The sequence below is a fragment of the Triticum dicoccoides genome, chromosome 3A (genome assembly GCF_002162155.2).
Source record: "Triticum dicoccoides isolate Atlit2015 ecotype Zavitan chromosome 3A, WEW_v2.0, whole genome shotgun sequence".
NCBI lineage: Eukaryota > Viridiplantae > Streptophyta > Magnoliopsida > Poales > Poaceae > Triticum > Triticum dicoccoides.
The window spans coordinates 35,589,840-35,610,871 of NC_041384.1; the positions used below are offsets into that span (position 1 = coordinate 35,589,840).

The 21,032-nt window shown below is 43.3% G+C and overlaps 2 long non-coding RNA genes across 6 annotated transcripts; both read right to left on the minus strand.

Annotated features, from left to right (window-relative positions):
* Positions 1 to 8,458: 8,458 nt before the first annotated feature.
* On the minus strand, positions 8,459 to 10,026 carry LOC119271102. Of its 2 annotated transcripts, none has more exons than XR_005134421.1 (3): positions 9,877 to 10,026; positions 9,045 to 9,290; positions 8,459 to 8,754 (listed from the first exon to the last, which is right to left on the minus strand). It is a non-coding gene; the product is annotated as an uncharacterized LOC119271102 (long non-coding RNA). The 2 variants fall into 2 exon arrangements; XR_005134422.1 differs by having other exon boundaries at positions 8,462 to 8,754; positions 9,045 to 9,239; positions 9,877 to 10,023.
* A 941-nt stretch (positions 10,027 to 10,967) lies between these two features.
* LOC119266885 lies at positions 10,968 to 21,031 on the minus strand. 4 transcript variants are annotated; one of them, XR_005132182.1, is made up of 8 exons: positions 20,880 to 21,031; positions 20,108 to 20,208; positions 19,242 to 19,274; positions 18,836 to 19,101; positions 18,172 to 18,442; positions 17,979 to 18,042; positions 17,653 to 17,882; positions 10,968 to 11,147 (listed from the first exon to the last, which is right to left on the minus strand). It is a non-coding gene; the product is annotated as an uncharacterized LOC119266885 (long non-coding RNA). The 4 variants fall into 4 exon arrangements; XR_005132180.1 differs by having other exon boundaries at positions 10,968 to 11,065; positions 18,836 to 19,112; XR_005132179.1 differs by having other exon boundaries at positions 18,836 to 19,112; positions 20,880 to 21,030.
* Between the last annotated feature and the right edge of the window lies 1 nt (position 21,032).

Consider the following 21,032-nt stretch of genomic DNA (forward strand, 5'->3'; position numbering starts at 1 on the left):
GGGGTATGTGGCCCCTCTACAGCCAGAGGCCACTCATGACACAGATGCTCAACATGTTGAGCAGACGAAGGATAAACCAAAAAAACCTAGAAGAGGAAGGTTTATCCTACATCGGCGGTGTGCCGGAGTGCGAGAGTTAAACAAAAGAAAAAATTTCATGATGAAATATGAAAGGGATATTCTGGAATAGCAGAGGTCTAGCGGACTTGGCTAAAAGGAGATTCCTTAGCGATACATCAGCAGAACAAAAATTAGATTTTATGGCTTTATTGGAGACGGGTAGAGATAATTTCACCTCCTAGTTTCTCAACACCATTTCAAGGGGGTTGATTTTGACTGGCACTGTTTACCTCCAAGGGGGAGATCCGGAGGGATACTACTTGGGGTTAAGTGCGAAACTTTAGAGCTGCTGAATGTGGTCCACGGTGATTTTGCTGTCAAATTTCATGTAAGGTCAAAAATTGACAGCTTCGGATGGGCTTTGGTGGCCGTATATGGTGCAGCACAACCAGAGCTTAAACCGGAATTCCTAGCAGATCTGGTGAGAATTTGTGGGGATGAAAGGTTGCCCATTCTGGTGGGGGAGATTTCAATATCATTGGAAGAAAAGAGGAAAAAAATAATGACAACTTTGATGGAAGATGGTCATTCATGTTTAATATGATAATTGAAAGTCTCGATTTGAGGGAGATTGACCTCACTGGTAGGAAATTCACGTGGGCCAATTCTTTTCCAATTCCTACTTATGAGAAATTGGACAGGGTTCTCACTAGTGTTGAGTGGGAAGAAAAAATTCCGTTGTTTACGGTTCAAGCCCTACAGAGGGTCATCTCTGATCATACCCCACTACTGGTTGATTCCGGGGAAGCGACCCACGTGGGAAACAAAAATACTTTCTCTTTCGAACTAGGATGGTTTGAGAGGAAGGGCTTCATGGAGCGCATTGCAGCTGAATGGGCTAGAGACATGCGAGGGTCTTCTAGTGTGGAGAGATGGCAAAACAAAATCAGACATATGCGCCAGTTTTTGAGAGGCTGGGACAAACACCAAAGTGGTATCTATAAAGTGGAAAAGGAAAGATTGGCACGAATTATTAATGAACTTGATGTGAAAGCGGAATCCATACCTCTTAATACTTCTAAGAGAGATATTAAGAATGAGGCCGAGAATAAGTTACAAGTCCTTATGAGAGAGGAGGAGATGAAATGGGCGCTTAGAGCAAAGGTTTCTAAGATTGTCCAAGGGGATGATAATACACAATTCTTCCACCTGATTGCTAATGGGAATCATAGAAAGAAAAATATAATACAGCTAGAACAAGATGAGGGTACAATTGTAGGACATGAGAACCTAAAGCTATACATTTCTGAATATTATAAGAAACTTTTTGGAGCACCCGAAGAAAGTTTCATTTCTATTGGTGAGAATGTGATCGGGGACATACCGCAACTCAACTTAGAAGAGAATGAGGTGTTGTTTGCCCCTTTCACTGAGAAAGAGGTGTTCAATGCTATAACGCAAATGAAGCATAATAAAACGCCTGGGCCAGATGGGTTCCCGACAGAATTTTAGCAGAAATGATGGAATATCATAATGAGTGATTTTATGCCTATGTTCCATGATTTGTTCGAAGGCCACTTAAATTTGTTTCACCTCAATTTTGGAACAATAACGTTGTTGCCAAAGAAGGTGGATGTTGTTCGCATTGAGCAGTTTAGACCGATATGTCTTCTCAATGTAAGCTTTAAGATCTTTACAAAGGATGGCACGAATAGGTTGACACAGATAGCCCATTCGGTCGTGCAACCCACTCAAACTGCTTTCATGTCAGGACGACAAATCCTAGAAGGGGTGGTAGTTCTACATGAACCATTGCACGAAATCCATTCGAAGAAACTAGATGGGGTTGTCTTCAAAGTGGATTTTGAAAAAGTGTATGATAAGGTCAAATGGCCCGTCCTTCAGCAAGCCTTACGTATGAAGGGGTTCAACGAAGCCTGGAGATCTCAGGTGGATTCATTCATACAGAAAGGCAGTGTCGGGATAAAGGTCAATGATGACACATGTCATTATTTCCAGACACGTAAGGGGTTACGACATGGAGACTGCATGTCTCCTGTGCTGTTCAACATTGTAGCGGATATGTTGACAGTACTTATTAGCGGATATGTCTCATTCCCCATCTCGTAGATGGGGGCATCTCCGTCCTACTTTGGGAGAGCTAAAGAAGAACAAGATAATTATAGAAACTTGTTCGGTTGTGAAATGGGATCCTTACCTTTTAGTTATCTCGGGATCCAATCCATCATAGACAGTTGATGAAGGGCGAGCTAATGTCTTACGGAGGGCGGCTGGTGTTGATTAACTTGGTTTTGATAAGTTTGCCGATGTTCCTCCTATCTTTCTTTGAAGTACCGATAGGGGTACGGAAAATATTAGACTTTTACAGATCCCGATTCTTCTGGCAAAGCGATGAGGCCAAGAAAAAAATATAGACTATCTAGATGGGATATCATGTGTAGACCAAAAGACCAGGGTGGCTTAGGGATCGAGAATTTAGAGGTAAAGAATAGATGTTCGCTTAGCAAATGGCTATACAGACAATCTACGGAGACCGAAGGCATGTTGGTGCAAATCTTACGGAATAAATACCTACATACTAAGACTTTGGCCCAGGTGAATGCAAGGCCAACGGACTCACCGTCTTGGAAAGGGTTAATGAAGACAAAATTAACTTTCTTCAGGCGGGTGAAGTTCCTAATTGGTAGTGGTACGTACCTCTACTAGATTTTGGGAGGACACATGGCTAAGGGAGACGCCTCTGGCTTTACAATACCCTTCCCTATATAATATTGTGCAACGTAAGGAGGATTATGTCGCCATAGTGTTAAATTTAGTACCACTTAACATCCAATCTAGGAGATCTCTTGTAGGGGAACGTTGGAATGCTTGATTACACCTGGTCCATAGGTTGATGTATGTTCAACTTTGAGACCAGGCAGATAAAATTAGTTGGAAATTAACCAAAAATGAATTATTCTCTGTGAAATCCATGTATTTGGACTTAATTGACTCCGGGCCATTGTCGAGGTCTTTGCACATATGAAAGATTAAAGTTCCACTCCGCATCAAGCTCTTTATGTGGTTCATCCACAAAGGAGTCATCCTGACCAAAGATAATCCGATGAAAAGGAATTGGGTTGGTAACCCCAGGTGTTGTTTTTGTGATCAAAACGAAACGATTAAACACCTCTTTCTCGAGTGTCCACTTGCAAAATTGTTATGGCGATCTATTCATATAGCTTTTAACATCCAACCTCCAATGAGCTTAAACACGTTATTTGGGACGTGACTCTATGGAGTAGACATACACATAGCTAAACATATTCGGATAGGGATGTGTGCTTTATTGTGGGCTATATGAAACACTAGAAATGATATGTCTTTTAATGGTACAACATTCACCATTTTTTTGCAGGTTATCTACAGAGTTACAGGCTGGATCCGTATGTGGTCGTTACTCACTCGTGCGGACTACAGGGGGCCTATGGTTATTGGGTAGCACGGGATATCTTCAGCCGATTTGGATGGCGAGTTAATAATAGGCTGGGTGTGTAGACATCGTAGCCAGTTATTTATCGCCGGATGTGGCGCTTTATTGCCGGTTGTGGCACTTTACATATTAATTTTCTTTTTTTTCTCGGATTTTGAGCTTTCTTGGATGTTAAGACTCTATTGTGGTTTCTAATAATATGGCTGCATGCATCGACTGATGCATAGGCCAGAGATATTCCTCCTTTGCAAAGAAAAAGAGCAGGTGGCTTAGTTGGGGCATCGGGTTTTAGATGTTAGGCATTGGTGCGAGGTCTGTTTGGTATTTGGCCTGTACTCTCGGCACCCCCTTCATCAGTTAGATAGGAGTAGCGACAGATGTTGCAAAGATGGTAACTTCAGACTTATTGATGTATTTCTTTGTAAGGTTTTTGTGAATAATAAATAAAATGGCCGCATGCATCTTCTAGATATGCAGAGGCCGGGGCTCATCCTCCTTTTCAAAAAAAGAAAAAACTTGTAGCTACCTACGTTGCCAATGCATCCACTTGTCGTTGCAGTTGTAAAGGACTCTGATTTCCATCTTCTTTAGCACTTTCACGTTCAAAATAAAGAATTTCACAAAGTCAACGAACAGCCTTTCATCGCCGTTGTAGTTCAGCAACACTAGCACTTTTAATTAGGTGGAGCTCAAGGCGTTCAACCGGATCCAATGGGCCATAGTCCAACGCATTATTTAAATCCTCTTGTTGATGATGCAACTGGGGATAGGGAAAAGAAACGATATGAAGGCAGTTGCTAACAAGTTAGCAGCAAAATACTAATACTAGTTTACTTGTCATAACTCTGACCCAATGGACAATGGTTAATTTGAAGTTTAGAGCAACAGCTATAAACACCCACAATGACATAAAGCTTTTCGAAGAAAGGGAAGCACTTGAGGAAGTCAATAGCCACACCCAGATTAGGACCAACAGAGTGAAGAACCAAAATCTTCATTGTGTGCATTTTGGTTGCCAAGCTGACGGCAACCATTTTCTGGAGAAAAATGTAAGCAATGTGGTATAAGAAAATAGTCTGCATATAGGAATAGGAATGCTGAATTTGTGACTGTTCAGGATGCTACCTGAAAGACTGTGGTTCCACTGTAGAGTGTGGATATGTCTTCAGAGAACAAACCCAGTATTTCCCCGGATGGCCTCCGGATCATTGTGTGGACAAATTACTAGCAACTTCTCAAGGAAAGGGGCGTCCTCCATGACCAGCTCCTCGAAACCTTGTTAATAATGAGCATAGCAGCCGATGGACCTGATAGTCAGCGAGCTGATGCAAAGGCGGGCCAATGCCATTTTGTACAGTGAGACGTTTTCCAAAACGGTGCATCTGGAGATGATGCCTTGGAGGCAGTCCTCCGAGATACTGACATTGTGCAAGAGGAGCCTTTTGAGGTGCGGAAAAGTGGGCGGCACGACCAGGTCGGAGAATCGGCGGTCGCAAAGCCTGAGCACGCGGAGCGTGGGCGCGAAGCGGATCAGCGCGTGCGATGGCAGCGGCAGCGGGCAGTGCCGGCGCCACTGCAAGTTGGAGATCTGGAGGTCCGGGAGGCCAGCGAGGGACCCGGAGCGGAACCAGCCGTCAACCACGCCTAGGATGTCAGGCTGGAGGGAGATGAGGAGCAAGAAGTGGCGGGCCGGGCCGGGCGAAGAGGATTCTGGAGACTAGCGCGACGCGGGAGTCGCTGTCTGAGAGACTCCAGTCTGCCCCGAGGTTGAGCGGGGCATTAGGTGAGAGCCAGAGGGGACGCTAGCGGCGGGAGGAGGCCTGCGTGTGCGCACCGTCCTTGGTGAGGAGGAGGGAGATGACGGTGCCTAGCAAGGCATCGGTGAGACGGCTGATGAAGTCCAGGTCATCGAGCCTTCCTTGTTCCTCGCCGCTGAAGTTGCCGTTCCCGGTGGTTCTCCATCAGATCTACGCCTCTTGCGAGCGCGCGTTTCCGGCGCCTCCTCCACGGCCAGCGGCTTGCGCACGGGTGGGTTCTGGTTTGGCTGGGAGGGATATAGGAATGGGGAACCAAAGTTTGGTTTTAATTATGTATTTAAAAAATGTTAAATATGTATATGAAAAAAGTTCCTGATGTATACAAAAAATGTAGTATGATTGTTTATGTTTATACAAAACAAATAGGCATAAAAAATACATGTGTTAAAAATGTTAATCATATATTTAAAAAAATATTAAACATGTATATGAAAATATTACTTATGTATAAAAAATATACAATGTGTATACAAAATGATAAATTGATAAAAAAAAAGGCCAGGACAGGCCAAATGGGTTGCTCCATTGGGTGCACTAGCCATGGAATGGCGGACATGGGGCGAACACCTGTTCGTTTGACCACCCAAACAGACAAAAGGCAGGCGTAGTTTTCTTCCGTTTGGGTCGGCCAATGGGTAGCCCAACCCGCTACTCCACAATCTCCCTAAGACTATGGCCAATGGGTAACTCAACCTGCTACTCCACAATCTCTACTTCTAACTAGTAAAACGCCCGTGCGTTGCCAATGGGCTCTTCAAAATTTATATCAATATCTTTCATTTATCATCCTCTCATCTTGGGTGAATCTTGGGTGCTCTAATTAGCAGCGCAACAATCAAGTATTAGGAAATTTCACCGAACCAACAATAACAAAGAATATGACATCTATCCTACTAATAAAGGGAGGTCATATTTTTTGTTCGGCATGCACTTCTGCAGAAAAGCCCCTATCCATTTTAGAATCAACCTGGCACGTGAAAAAATACATCTCTAAGGGTGCGTTTGGTTCACGGGAAATATGTAGGACTTTTAAAGGAACTGTCGTCCATAAAAAAATTTGCCTTGGTGGTGTTCGGTTCACAGAAAGTATGAAGAATACTTCAAATGAAACAAGGCCTTCTCGTATTGATTTTGCTTGAAAGATAGAATCCAGTCAGATATCATGTTTTGACGAAAGCATGAGGCGAGCCGGTGACCAGTTCAATAAAAAACTTCATGCATGCATTGTACTCCACTCAGAAAGACATAAAATATTATGGTCATGTACTGCTTCATACGCGTATCTTCCTGCAACACGAACAGTCTAATTTTTTTGGTTCATGTGTTTCTAGACTCCATGGCAATCCGGTAGCCATCAGCCATATCCCTACAAAATTTTCTTTCCTTAGTTCTCTCTCCCTGCAAACCGAACGGAGCCTAAAGTGGGAACCATCCAGGGCCAACAAGAACTCAAACTCCTATCCAATCTCGACTTCATGCTCTTCCACCTCCATTGATACAGACGGGTCATCAAGGCTTTCATCACGATGACCTCAAGCAGATGCCGACATCCCTCCCCGCATCTACCCCTAACCCCTGCTGCCGCCTGCACTATCCTTGCTCCTCGGGGAAGGGCGACAATGTCCTCTGTGATGGCCACGACCAGATCCACGGGGAGGCCATATTCTTCCATGGGAACCCAACCAAGCACACCACCCCCCACAACCATTCAATCCAAACTCTAACAACGTCAAGACCTGCCATCGATCCACGAATCAGGCTCACTGCATCCAGGTTCACTACGAGTCCGCGATGAGTCTGTAGTCAATGTATTGTCGTTGGCTATCCCCACAACAAGACCATCGTCTCTCCCCAAAGCAGCAACACCACCCAGCAAATCACCACCACCGCTTGCGGCTTGCCTACATAAAATCACGAGAAATCCCCACGGCGGTGCTGTAAGACCACCTTGGCGACCTTGACAGCAACCAGCTGGTCTAAGTTCTAAGCTAGACGCTCTATGTAGAAACCAATAGAAGCAGGGGCGTGGTTCAGATTTGTTCTTCGTGCGCGTGCATGCCCTGCTGCCCACCAACTCTTGGTCTACAACTCACCTCTGACTGACCTCCCATAGAAGATTCGGGAAAAAAAACTCATCACTTACATTATCATAGCCGCACATTCCAAGTCAAAGTAGAACATATCACAAGGATTCTGTGACAACCAGCCATGGCCAGATCAGTTGGATTTTAATTTCGTTCCATCTTATAATCCATCGCCCACTCTCTCTCAATGGAAATTAAACTTAAGCATGTCACAAGTTGTCATTGTTGTTAACATTTAGAAATTTAAATCAAAGGAAATCTGTAACTAATCACAATGCTTGCATTAAGCTGTAAGTACATGAACTGTAAATGCTACAGATGTAGAAGTACTACACAGCTATGTCACAGCCCCAAGAAATATTTCTCTGCTATCCTTCTTGAAACTCTGGAAGAATGCATATATACTATCCCCAATTTCACTCAAGTGTATTCATGAGGTATGATAAGCACGAAAAATGAACTATGGCAGTAACAACAAATAACGGCAAAGAAGTAACTGCAATCAGTGCAACCCACTACATCCGCCGGCATGGAGATCCTAATACTTTTGTACCCTCGACTTTATATTTTTTCCGCACCACCAGCATTTTTATATCATTCATTATGCTTTTCTTCAAGGTTTCATGTGAGAAGTATGAGGGCACTGACACAAACTACAAATAAAATTCTCAATAAATAAGTCTCATTTCTATTTATACCTAGTAAGTAAAACTCTGGGATACCAACATTAAGTATCTTCTATCTGGTAAGAAAAAAGAACATAAAACCAAATGAGAGCCCCCAAAAGGGAAGCCTATCATAAATTAGTTAAGAATCCAAATCACCGACATTATTCCACAACAAACTGATCAAAGTTTCGACATACAACTCATAAAGTATTTCATTTCTCTCATACATAAATTAAAATAGCTCAACAAATCAAGTCCGAACCTGAACAATGGAAATTTGTGAAGAAATAAGTGACAAGAACTTATCTTATTAGTGGCATGATTTAATAATCAAACGATCACTTTCATTTGCATTATCAATATTTTAGCGCATGTTCTTCCCATACATAACAGTAGACTTGGTACAAAATTTAGTAACCTTTTAAAATCTTCAAGTATCAATCCTTAAATTCAATAGTACTGCCTAATAACCTGAACTTGTATTCGGAAGTGATATACAAATGGAGGGGGTACTGCCTAATAAATTCGAAGTACTATACAAATTCAGCCTATGTGCTAAGATTTTTTTCTGCACATCACTCCCGTTCACTTTCAGTTAGACTCATGGTTAGGCCCCCATCAACCGGCAGCACCTGCACATGCGGAATTAAACAAGTTGGTAGTCATTTCCGATGAATTAGCAGTATAGTTTGTAGAATTAATCATCTTGACGACATATCCTTCCGGTAAAATGAATAAATTGTCAGTTTAATATAGCCAAATAGATACCAGTCATAGATGTATATATGTTATGGTTCCCAACTCAATTAATTTTATGAAGGTAGAGTTTCATCAACTAAATGAGGGACATTTGTACCAAAGAGAATCAATCAGCTTAAATAGATTGTGTAATATGTTGCTGGTAGAGGACGACCCAATAAACCTTATTTCATCAGCACCAACATGTCCTCGTCTTAGCCCTTGTGCTCCTGGCGCGGCATCATGGTCGATGATGGCTCCAGCCGCCGGAGCCTAACCAGCCGCCACGTGAGTACGTCACGTGACATCAGCTCATCAATCCATCATGGTCCGCTACTCTAGGCACATGCCTCCGCTTCTCGCCATCCACGCCCCAAGGCTGAATCGCAATTTCACAAGAGAATCTATTGTTTACATTACCTCTTGTTTCCTAAGCATGCAGAGTTCTTTGTATTAAGCAAGATAGATCCATAGCAGACACAGTTCTAACTAAAAAAGGTGTACATGGTCATCAAGCCCACAACATGCATCCATTAAGTTTAATAACTAATGGGCAACATTTTATGAGGAAACAAAAAGGCTTTTCCTATCGGCATCTCGGCAAATGTTCACCCAGTGCTTCAAAAAAATGTCAATGGCAGATCTATACTGCATTTTCGGGTGAACAAAAATCTAAAATAGATTAAGAACATGCATCTATGTTACTATTCATAGAGAATATATAAATTTGAAAAAATATGGAACCACAATAAAAAGAACATGTGCATAATGCATTTCAATTGTTATAGAAAATATGTCATCAAAGAAGATGAAACCAGAGACTATTTTTATACAATATAACAAGTAGTACAGAATTATCAACCATAAAATACTTGCATGTCACAACTCCCAAGTCAATCAAATTCATGTTAGAACTATAAGCGTGTTTTTGTTACACTATATACCTGTCAATATATCAAGCAACTCGTCTCTTTCTTTGTTTTTCAATAAGCACAAACATGAACTTTAAACCTCACCTTTTGTGAAGAGAAGGATCCACAGAGCTCTGCAGCTCTATACATTCTTGTTGCGACGTAATATTATGTCATCAGTTGCAACGGGTTTTCCTTCAAGGTTGCAAACTTGTGCTCATTGTGATTCCGTAAGCAGGCAATCGAAACACTCCATGATTAAATTCCAAATCCATAATTTCAATAGGAAAAACCGGGATCAAAAAGCTACAAAATTTATCCATCTCTACCTATCGCTAGGTGCAGGGATATACAGATTAATGCAATAAATTTATACTCTCTATGTATTAGTTTGTTTCTTGCATCAATTTGATAAACAAATTGGGTTGCAGCGGTGCTTCAATAGAATAATTATATAGGACACAATGGCACACACGACAACATTTAAATCACGGCTCACAAAATTCAGGGATATGCATACAAATAAAACAAAAGAAAAAGTAAAGAATCAAACCTGCATTAGTGCATCGTCCTGACTCCAGAGCACGATACCAAAGTAGATGAACACCCTTGAGGACAGGACAGAGCAAGGAACCTCCCAGGCTCAAAATCAGGGTGCATACCGGCACCTCCAGGAGCGCGTCCGTGCAGCCACCACTCCATCCACTCTGGCAACTGGCCGTGACGATGCAACCCCCGCTCCATCCCCTCTCGCAAATGCTCGGGCCGTCACGGACAACGGGTTGTTGTTGCCTCTCCTCTCAGCCTCCACTCCACGCAACCGCGGAGCCATCTCTCGATCTCATCGGTCCATGGCGACTTGTTCCTCTTGAGAATCACCTTAAATCCATAGTACAAGAAAACAAGACCTCTCTGGAGCTCTAAGTGGGTTTTGGGCATTTAGATAAACTATTCACGAATGGCTGCAACATGAAAATATTACATATTTTTTTAGAACACACATCAGAGCTAATACACACACGCTAATATCAGTAAAATTTAGACAAGGAAAAGTCAGTCTTTGTATTTTGAGCTCTGTCCTGGCGAAAAATATATTGTTTTTTGAGCTGGGAAAAGTTGATAGATACTAAGACCAAATTACACTCATAGCATGTAACATGGGAATGAAAAGATAAGAACCCCAAAGCATCAATACCTTAATTTCAGACCCCTGAACCTCAGCAACTTTGATAAATTTTTTGCCAGTCAGAGGATCAACTATCCAGAGTTCCAGTTACAGACTTATCCATTTTGCCTGCACTGAACTTAACTTCGTCAATGTTTGTGGTGAAATAGCACATTTCACTTGGTGGGGAACGTGATAGTCATACATTAACCTACAAATAAGCAGAATAATTCCATGTTTTAGCAATTCAATTCCAGGTTTCTTATTTTTTTAAACAATTGCTTGGCCATTGTACACTAATAAATGTTCCTGAAGATGGAGGACAAATGCATGAGATTGCTCTGTACTATAAAGGGGTGTCATCAAGTTATCATAGCCATAGCCTAAAAAACAAAGCACCACTTTTTTTTTGAGATGGAACACTACGATTCCATAGATTAACCAGGTCCAGCCAAGTTGCTGGCCGATCGCACATTTACATCATTTGGCAGGTCCTCCGACCAAACCTCCTGGATTATTTGACGCCTAGCACCAAAGGCAGCTAAAGCATGAGCGAGATGATTACACGCCCTCGGGGCAAAAGAGAAATTAATTCTGTTGAAGTTCAGCTGAGCGAAGGTCCGTATCTCCCGAAACAGGATTCCTTCCCAGGCGAGATCAGCTTCAGGGCTTCTTAGAGCGTTGACAAGCACCTGACAGTCCAGTTCCACCTCCACATTGGTCATTCCCCAGCTTGATGCAGCCTCAAGTGCTCTAGCACATGCTTCCGCTTCAGCCTGCACCGGAGAGGCCACATGGTGCAGGTAGCCTGCTCCAGACCCTCGTACATCTCCGACATGGTCTCTGATGACGAAGCCCCAGCCGCCTGTGCACGATGTCGCTGAAAATGCGCCATCGCAGTTAATTTTCAGGCAGTCCTCCTCAGGCCTTTGCCATTGCTGGGCCATGCGCTTATAGTTCGCATTACTAGGTTGTCGGCATAGGGCGAGGGAATCCATTGCCCAATGATTGATCTCCCCAGCAAGATTGTCTATTGGTCCAGCAGCTTCGCTCGCATTTGTTTTGTTCCTCCAGTTCCACCATCGCCATAGCAGGCAGACCACCAGAATCCTTTTCTCTTCTGGTAGCTGAAATACAGTATTCACCACTGCATGTGCATCGATACATGTACACATCTGCATTCGAATATGCTCCAGTTGCAAAGAACGCCACACTATCTTCACTTGTTTGCACTTCAGAAACAGGTGAGCTCCATCCTCATCAAGCCGTTTACAACAAACACACACAGTGTCACAGTTGATGCCCCGGCGTTTCATATTCAGTTTCAGTGGTAGGCTGTTGTGAGCTAGACGCCACACGAACTGTTGGATTTTTGGTTGGCACGGTAACTTCCAGATGTCAGACCACTCCCATCGGTTTGGCAAGACGGTCGAGGTCCCCGGTAGTGTTGCATCCCTCATCTTGATGTAAATTTGGTAAGCCGATTTAACTGAGAAAACTCCCTTGCTATCATGATACCAGGCATAGCAGTCCTCCCAATCATCCCGGACCGGAGTTGCCAAGATGATGCTAGCCTCTTCCGGACTGAAAATGTCACACACCAAAGCTTCATCCCAAGTCTGTGTGTCGGGATCCACTAGTTCACAAACTCTAGTGAGGAGGCAGCCTCCCCTGGGGGTGGATGGAGTTCTTGGTCCGTCTCTGTTCAGCCATGGATCTGTCCAGATTTTGACCGAGCTTCCATCTCCAACTCTATGTATCAGACCCTCCTTCAAAAGTGACACCCCCTTCAGAATACTTCTCCACGTATATGATATACCCGGATGAGCCTCTGCCTCAAGAATTGATGTGCGCGGAAAGTATCTGGCTTTCAAGACCCTAGCGCACAGGGAGTCAGGTGCAGTTAGCAGCCGACATGCCTGTCGTGACAACATAGCGATATTGAAGCCATATATATCTCTGAATCCCATCCCCCCATCCTTCTTTGGTCTTGTCAATAACTCCCAGCTCAGCCAGTGCATTGTGTTATTCTTGTCCTGTTTTGCCCACCAAAATCAACATATCATCGTGCCAATCTCCTCGCACAAAGTCTTGGTCAAATGGAAACATGACATAGCAAAAGTAGGGATAGCTTGGGCACATGCTTTGATCAACACGCCCTTCCCCATTTTGGACAGCAACCTCTCCTGCCATCCCTGTATGTGCTGCCATATGCTCTCCTTCAGATACTCAAAGGTCTGCTTTCTAGCTTGGCCAACATAGACGGGTAGTCCCAGGTACTTCTCATTACGCGCTTCAGCTCTAATATTCAGCAGTCCAAGCACTTCATGTTTCCTCGGATTCCTTGTATTCTTACTGAACATAACAGATGATTTATCATAGTTTACAACTTGCCCCGAGCAATCCTCATACAGTTGTAGCACATTTTGCAAAGCCATAGCACTCTCGCTTGTAGCTTTAATGAGTACTAGTGAGTCATCCGCAAATAATAGATGATTAAAGCTCGATGCATTGTTGCAAATGCGTATCCCACTCAATGTTCCATCCGCCTCAGCAACATTCAGCAGAGAAGAAAATCCTTCTGCACATATAAGGAAAAGATACGGTGATAAAGGGTCGCCTTGCCGTAGACCCTGCTGTGGTACGATCACATCCGTATAATCTCCGTTCACTTTCACCCTATAGGATACTGAGGATACACATAGCATAATTCTGTCAATCCACTCTTCGCCAAACCCCAGTTTCCGCATCATCTTTTCCAGGAAGATCCATTCAATGCGATCATAGGCTTTACTCATATCGAGTTTGACCGCCGCAAGCCCCTCCTTGCCTCTCCTTTTGTTCTGCATAAGATGTGTGCACTCATATGCTAGCAGGATATCGTCCGTAATTAACCGACCGGGTACAAAGGCACTCTGATTGGGGGATATAATATCAGGAAGGATTTGTTTGAGACGGTTTGCCAATACTTTTGAGACCAGTTTATAGACGACGTTGCAGAGGCTGATTGGTCTAAGATATTTCATATTATCTGGATTCTTTACTTTAGGTATCAGCACAACACAGGTCTCATTCCAACCCTCCGGCATCGGCCCCCCATTGAGTACTGCAAGGGCCTCCGTAGCAATATCATCACCCACAAAGTCCCAACATTTCTTATAAATACGGCTGGCATGCCATCCGGGCCGGAGCTTTGAGGTCACCGATACTTTGCAGCGCTTCATATACCTCCTCACGCGTGTACTCCTTCTGCAAGAGGCCGTTCATATCGGGAGTGACACGAGAGTTCACTCGTGCAAGTAGTTCTTCATGCCGACCACCTGCATGAGAAGTGAACAGATTCATAAAGTAATTAGTTACAACTTCCTTTAGCTCCTCCTCCCTCTCCACCACAGCCCCATCATCCCTTCTTAGCTTCTTGATCCTATTCTTCCTCCTCCTCTCCGACGCGGCCGCATGAAAAAAATTCGTATTTCGGTCTCCCCACTTCATCCAATTGATGTGCGCCCGTTGTTTCCAGTATGTTTCTAGCTGGTCCTCCAGCCGACTCAATTTAAATCGCAGCATATGCTCCCTCTGAACCTGCTCGTCATCAATACTCTTCCTTCTTACAGCCTCGAGCTCCTTCTTCAGTCTATGAATTCTTTTCTCAAGGTCGCCGAGAACGTTCTTGCTCCAATCAAAAACTTCCTTCAGCACTCCCTTAGCTGCTCCTGCTACTTCCTTCCCTTCTATATTCTTCTCCCTCCCCCATGCATTTTGCACTATCTCCCTACATCCTTCTTCATCTAGCCATCTTGCCTCAAACCTGGGCATACGATTCTGCAGGTCTCCTTTCCTGATTGCTGCAGCCCCGGTCGTATCTATGATGATTGGTCTGTGGTCCGAGTGGAACGGATCACCATTGATCACCTTGTAAGCAGGAAAACGGTTACGCCATGATTGCGTAGCAACAGCCCTATCCAGCCGCTCCTTGACATAATCGCACGCAGCCTGGTTGTTATTCCTCCAAGTAAACGCATCTCCAGTAAAGCCAAGGTCATCTAATTCACACTCTTCGAGGGCTGATTTGAACCGATCCATACATGCCTGGCTGCGTGGAACCCCCCCTTCCTTCTCCCAGCTATGTAATACCTCATTGAAGTCGCCTGCACAAAGCCACGGTTTATTATTGTGGTGTTTCAGATTCCTCATGAGGCGCCAGGTTTTAACTTTCTCACTCATCTTCGGCTCACCATAAACATCTATAAACCTCCACTTGAACCCATCCTCCTCAGTAATCTCCGCATCAATATGATATTTGGACATAAAACCCACAATGCGCAGGTTCACTTCTTTCTTCCAGAACATGGCCAACCCCCCACTCTGACCCTCACAGTTCTTCACCATCAAACAAGTCATATTCATCTTCCACCTTAACCATTCCAGTCTACGTTGCTCCATCTTCGTCTCCGACAGAAACAGAACATCGGGGTCCTCCTTCTTCTGGAGACCCAGAAGACCACGAATCGCCGGGCCGTTCCCCAACCCCCGGGAATTCCAGGAGATAAGCTTCATTGGGGCACGCAGGCTGTTCCGACAGCCCCACTTTAGCATTGTTTGTGACCTCCACACCATCTGCACCGTGCCCTTCTAACTTGCTCTTCTTACTCTCCGGGTTTAGCTCCTCAACCACCATGTCATCCCCACCTCTCTTCTTCTCCAGGAGCACATTATCTGCATGCCCCAAAACCCTTCCCTCCCTTCCTTTCTTCTTGTACCTCCCCCCTTTCCCCATTGAATTCTGCTTCTCACCTGCATTATGTACAACGGCCAGCCCACTTGTATCTGCTGATTGACCTCGTACCCCCTCCCCCACCTTACCGGCCTCCGATTTTGCTTCATCGGTACTAACTTCGTTCTCCCCTCCTTTTACCTGACCCACTCCTTTGATCAAGCCCCCTCCTTCTTTTGGACCCCCCTCCACTACCTCCACAGTTAAGGCTCCCTTTTGTATGATTTGGGGTCCTTTAACCTGTCCGCCACTTCCTGTATCGCTCTGAAACCCCAGCTGCTTCGCCACATCAGTTCTCCTGCTTGGGGCTACCCCGGTCGTGTTTTTGATCTTTAATGGGCTGGTAACCTCCTCCCCATCAGTCCTCTCGCGTTCATTCCCACTGCCTCTCTCAGACCCTTCTGTATTCTTCCTCCAAGAAGGACCATCGCTTCCTGACCTGCCGCTGCTATTGGTCCATCCGTACCTCCTTCTGTTGGCTCCACCACTGTATTCCATAGCCTGCCTCCCCCTCTCCTCACCGCCCTGATATGCTTCTGGCAAGTAACGTAGCCATCTCCCATACTCAGCCACCTCCCCCCTTTTCAACTTTGTCTTGCATTCACGGTCAATATGCCCCATGATGCCGCATGTGTAGCATAAGTCCGGGAGGAACTCGTATTGAAAGTGGCACCAGATTTTTGGTTCTTCCTCCTCCTCTCCCCCCTTTGCCTTGACCACTATGTCCCCATCAGCATCCTCCTCATCGTCTAGGAACATTCCCCTCATAAGAGGTTCCTTCACCATGATCCGCACTTTGACCCTCAAGCATTGCGCAACCGTTGTCCCATCCTCTCCTGTGTCCACCTCTATCAGATCACCAATATTCTCACCCATATCTTCTACCAATTCTTTGCACATCAGACCCAGCGGCACGTTAAAGATCCTAATCCAGATTGGCACTTTATCAAACTTATAATCATCTATGGTCTTTGCCGGATCGAACTCCTCCATGACTAGTAATTCTTTCCCAAAGGTCCAAGGTCCATTCTCTACCGCTTTCCTCCTCCCTGCCTCTCTCTCAAAAACAAACAAGAATCTATTCCCTCCCATATCCTTAACCTCTCAAAAACAAAGCACCACTGACCAAACACATCTTGCCCATTTTCCCAATAGGAACTTCAGAGGAATGAGATTGCTCTGTACTACAAATCGGACACAGTGGAACGATCCTTCTCAACAGAGGCCGAGGGTCGAGGGTCCTGTCTCGCCGGCCATGGATGCTCATGGAGTGCGAGTCTAGGCTCTACGTTTAAATCAATTCTTACTACTACGCACAGTAATTCCCTGTAGCGCATGGACACCCAAATACAACCTATGCAACAAAAATTAGACCAATATTAAGTGCGCAAACAAGACACAAAGACGAATATTAAGTGCCACACACACGGTCCCTACAAAAATTCCTGAAAAAATATATTTGAACTACTCAACCCTAAATAAAACTGAATAAAAACATAAAAACCTAAGCATTTCTTTTAGAGGCAATCAATATTCATTGAGCTCATATTTGGATTTCAGATTTCAGTGAGCTGAGCTGCTTGGAATGATAACAAGTTCAAATCATTGATCTTGACTCATCTAACCCATAACATAAAGTTGCACGTAATTCAGGACCTACAAGAATCGAGTCTATGCGCACATATGCATGAAACATAATGCAAAACCCTGTCGAATTGATGCCCATATGCTTTTATGGTACCTCAAGCATAGCGCAGAAACTGATTAGAAGACCTTGTATCACAAAGAAGAATTTTATGCACAAAAATCAATTTGATCTCTGCATAAAAAAGACTGAACTGGTTTGTTGTTTCATGCACAAAAATCATTTTCATCATTGCCTCTAAAAGGACAGTTTACAAAAAATCAATGCAAGTTATGCATCAGGGACAAAATATAGTACCTTGGCCTCTTACAGAACATGGCATCAAGCATTGAGGCACCCGCATCACCCAGACCATTTTTCGAGACTTCAAAGGTAAAGGGCGCTGCCTGTCCACACGAAGTGCGGAACGAGGGCATTTTCAGCGAGATCTTTTATGATTCTTCTCCATGTTTTTAATTTCAGTTGCATGGGCCACATCAGTTGCATTTTTAAGCTCACAGAGAACTAAAGAAAAATTGCACTCAGACCTGCATATATCTGAACTCAGTAACATAGAATTTTAAAAGACGATTGCACCTATCATACATAGATTGAATGGACGTGAAGGATCATATGATGCTTACCTTCAAGGTGTTCCTGAAGATTTCCATTGGAACATACTCCACATTAATGCTTTATTTTCCCCTTCTACTATTTCAGATTGTGTACCACATACGTACAGGTATCGTAAATGAATAACATGGTTAGATTTCACAAGAGTTGGATAGCAACTTCTACAGTCAATGTCTGGTAAGTTACTCATAGTACTTACTATACCTTATAGGATGTACTAATGATGGTCAATAGTAACTTTTAGAGACCAAACATGTCAAAGTTGATCTTGATGGTTAGCACATCAAATTGTTATCTCAAATGTTACCGTCCATAAAAGATGCAGAAAATCTCCAACAAAAAGAAAATACATCAATCTTGCAGTAGTTATTATTACTCTAGTATTCTTCAATTGTTATCTCAAGTGTTGTATTCTTCAATTGCAGGCCCTCAAAATGTGGCAGCTCAGTAGCAAATTCAGCCAAACAAGCTCCATCTGCAAAAATTTGTGAGGATCAAAAGAATATATTATCTCTCTTATGATGATAAACGTATGTACAACAACGGTTATTACAAGACTTCCAGCGCCCATAAACAGTCCAACTTATAAAGGTTATCACTAAAAAAACATAGTTTCAAAAGATCAGAATTTATCCTTGGAACAAATCTTTCAATAAACTGAAAGCATCATACGCATAACGAAAGCACTGCCCTATAACAGAATGAACAAGCTAAAGTGAATGCAAGCATGCTTTTAGTGCTTAGTCTATAACAGGCGGGTAAAGTTCCTCCTTGTTCCCATGTTGTTCATCATCCCCTTTTGAAGAAGAAACATCGTCTCGATGTAAAATCATGGTGATTGACTCAAGGGAACAGAGAGCAAACACACCTCCTTCAAGCGAATTCAACAATTGACAGCTCCTTCAAACGAATTCAACAATTGATGTGCTGCAGCGAGCGATGGTTTATGATCTCCCTCGCCAAATTTTCATCAATCCGCAAACACACCAGGACACCAAAAAATTTGCCCCGTTACTAAATTTGCAGCATGAGAATCCTGACGAGTTAAGAAAAACTCGACTGAGCGTCCCATGTTCGTAGTCCTACGCGAGGCGGCGTCTTCAAAACCCAAAGTGCCACCATTTTCTTTATGTCCTGGAGAAAGGCTTATCATAAAATTTTGCCAAAAAACTATTAATCAGAAATAACATCACAGTATATCCATCCTCTTGCTAAAAACTATCTGAATCAAACAAAGATGTAATTTTTCAATATCAGTATACAAGAATGTTTACCTGTTGTGTGATGTTCTCCATCCGATTTGATTGCTGTAAGAGAAGGTAAATAAAATAAAACTATAAAAACGAGCAAATAAGCATCACAAAAGAAATCACATGGCAAATGTATAGTACATAAAAAGGTGCATGTGTGCTGCCACAGGACAACTTGTTTCATGAATTGTTACTTTAAAGAACTATACTGTTTTGCGGAAGATTAGCATATACTTCAGATACTATTTGAAAAAATGTAAAAGGAATATAAAAGCACCTAAACATTTGTGTGGTTAGAATTCCAGAGCAAGAAATATACCATTACGTTCTTATGCTGCAAAGGAAATATGGAAAGATTTAAAAAGGGGAGTAGTAAGGAAATAGTACAACATGGTCTTCTCCACTAAAACAAATGGCTATAATATCTTGTTCATTGTATTTATGAGAATAAGACATATTCACCACTTATTTGAAATCGGCTTCAAACTCCATGTGGTGTTTGATGTAAAATAGGTCACAAAGAAACAAAATTTTCATCTCACAATTTGATATGAAAAACTAGTTCATTTATTACGACGACTGGAAAGAAAATGTATAAAAACTAACCAGTGACTGTTTGTGAAAAGAGAACATATAGCACCTCTCAAAAATAGAATCTCTAATTGTGATTTATTTACAGTACAGTATTTTGTTTCGGGATAATAACAAAATCACAACCATAATAGATTGGTATGATATAATTTTTAACTTGATCACTATGGTTAATTATCAGAAAACGATGGTGTATGTGCATGCCAGCTACAAAGGTAAGCAACTAATGCATGTCATATAATCTAATCTATAGTATTATAGTCAGAGATTGGGATGGGGATGAGGATGCAAGCCCTCACATGCATTGCCGTCTGCACAGGCTTGTTTGCTGGCATCCATAGCTCCTGCTCGACCCTTCGACTGCAGCATGCCGGAGAGCACACCGAACGGCTGCTGGTGCCTGGCGGGAGAGCACGTGAGGGACGCATCGACACACACACATCAGCAAGCAAGCACAGACGTGTGTATGTGTTAGGTGGGATGGAGAACGAAAATAAACCAGTGGAGGTGGGACGAAAATTAACCGTAAAACGGAGACTACCAAATGAGACATTAGGAGTAGAGATACTAACAATAAGACATACGGCTCGTCTACACGGACTGTAAATCTTACCCAATAGCTGTAGGATTATTGCTCCAAAAAACACAATGGCACACCCAACAAAAAATACCTTGCATGGCCACTGCTGAACGTGGAGTCTACACCAAATTTGACACTACTTTCAGACTCGGTTTTAGTCTGCTACGTACTAAAAGATCATACCACGAAATTAAAGAGGAATCCAGTTATCAGAGTAGCATGATTTCCTTTCAACTTATTTACATGACTGATGGCAGCTGATCTGTAACACTTTAAAGTCAAACAATTTCAGTTAACCTATCTAGCTCGCAGCTTCCTAGCTAGTTAGCCTATCTAGCAACACACCAATTTATTTCAACATTTTTGTAGGGTAAATTTCTTGTAACCTATCCACACAAAATAGAGATGAACAATCCCAGCGATGGATCAAGACTAAAATTTCTTGCATAACAAAAGTGCAGTTAGAGACATGCGCCCAAGGAGGCTCTCACCAGTGGTGCCGGCCGTGATGGCGTTAGCACTCGTGCTGGGCATAGCGTCATATCCATCGTCTGCCGACCGGAAGCAGTAAACCTCCCAGTCCAGCTTCCCTGTGCGGATGAGGACGACGATGACCCCGACGCTGCCGTAGTCGCCGTGGCGGC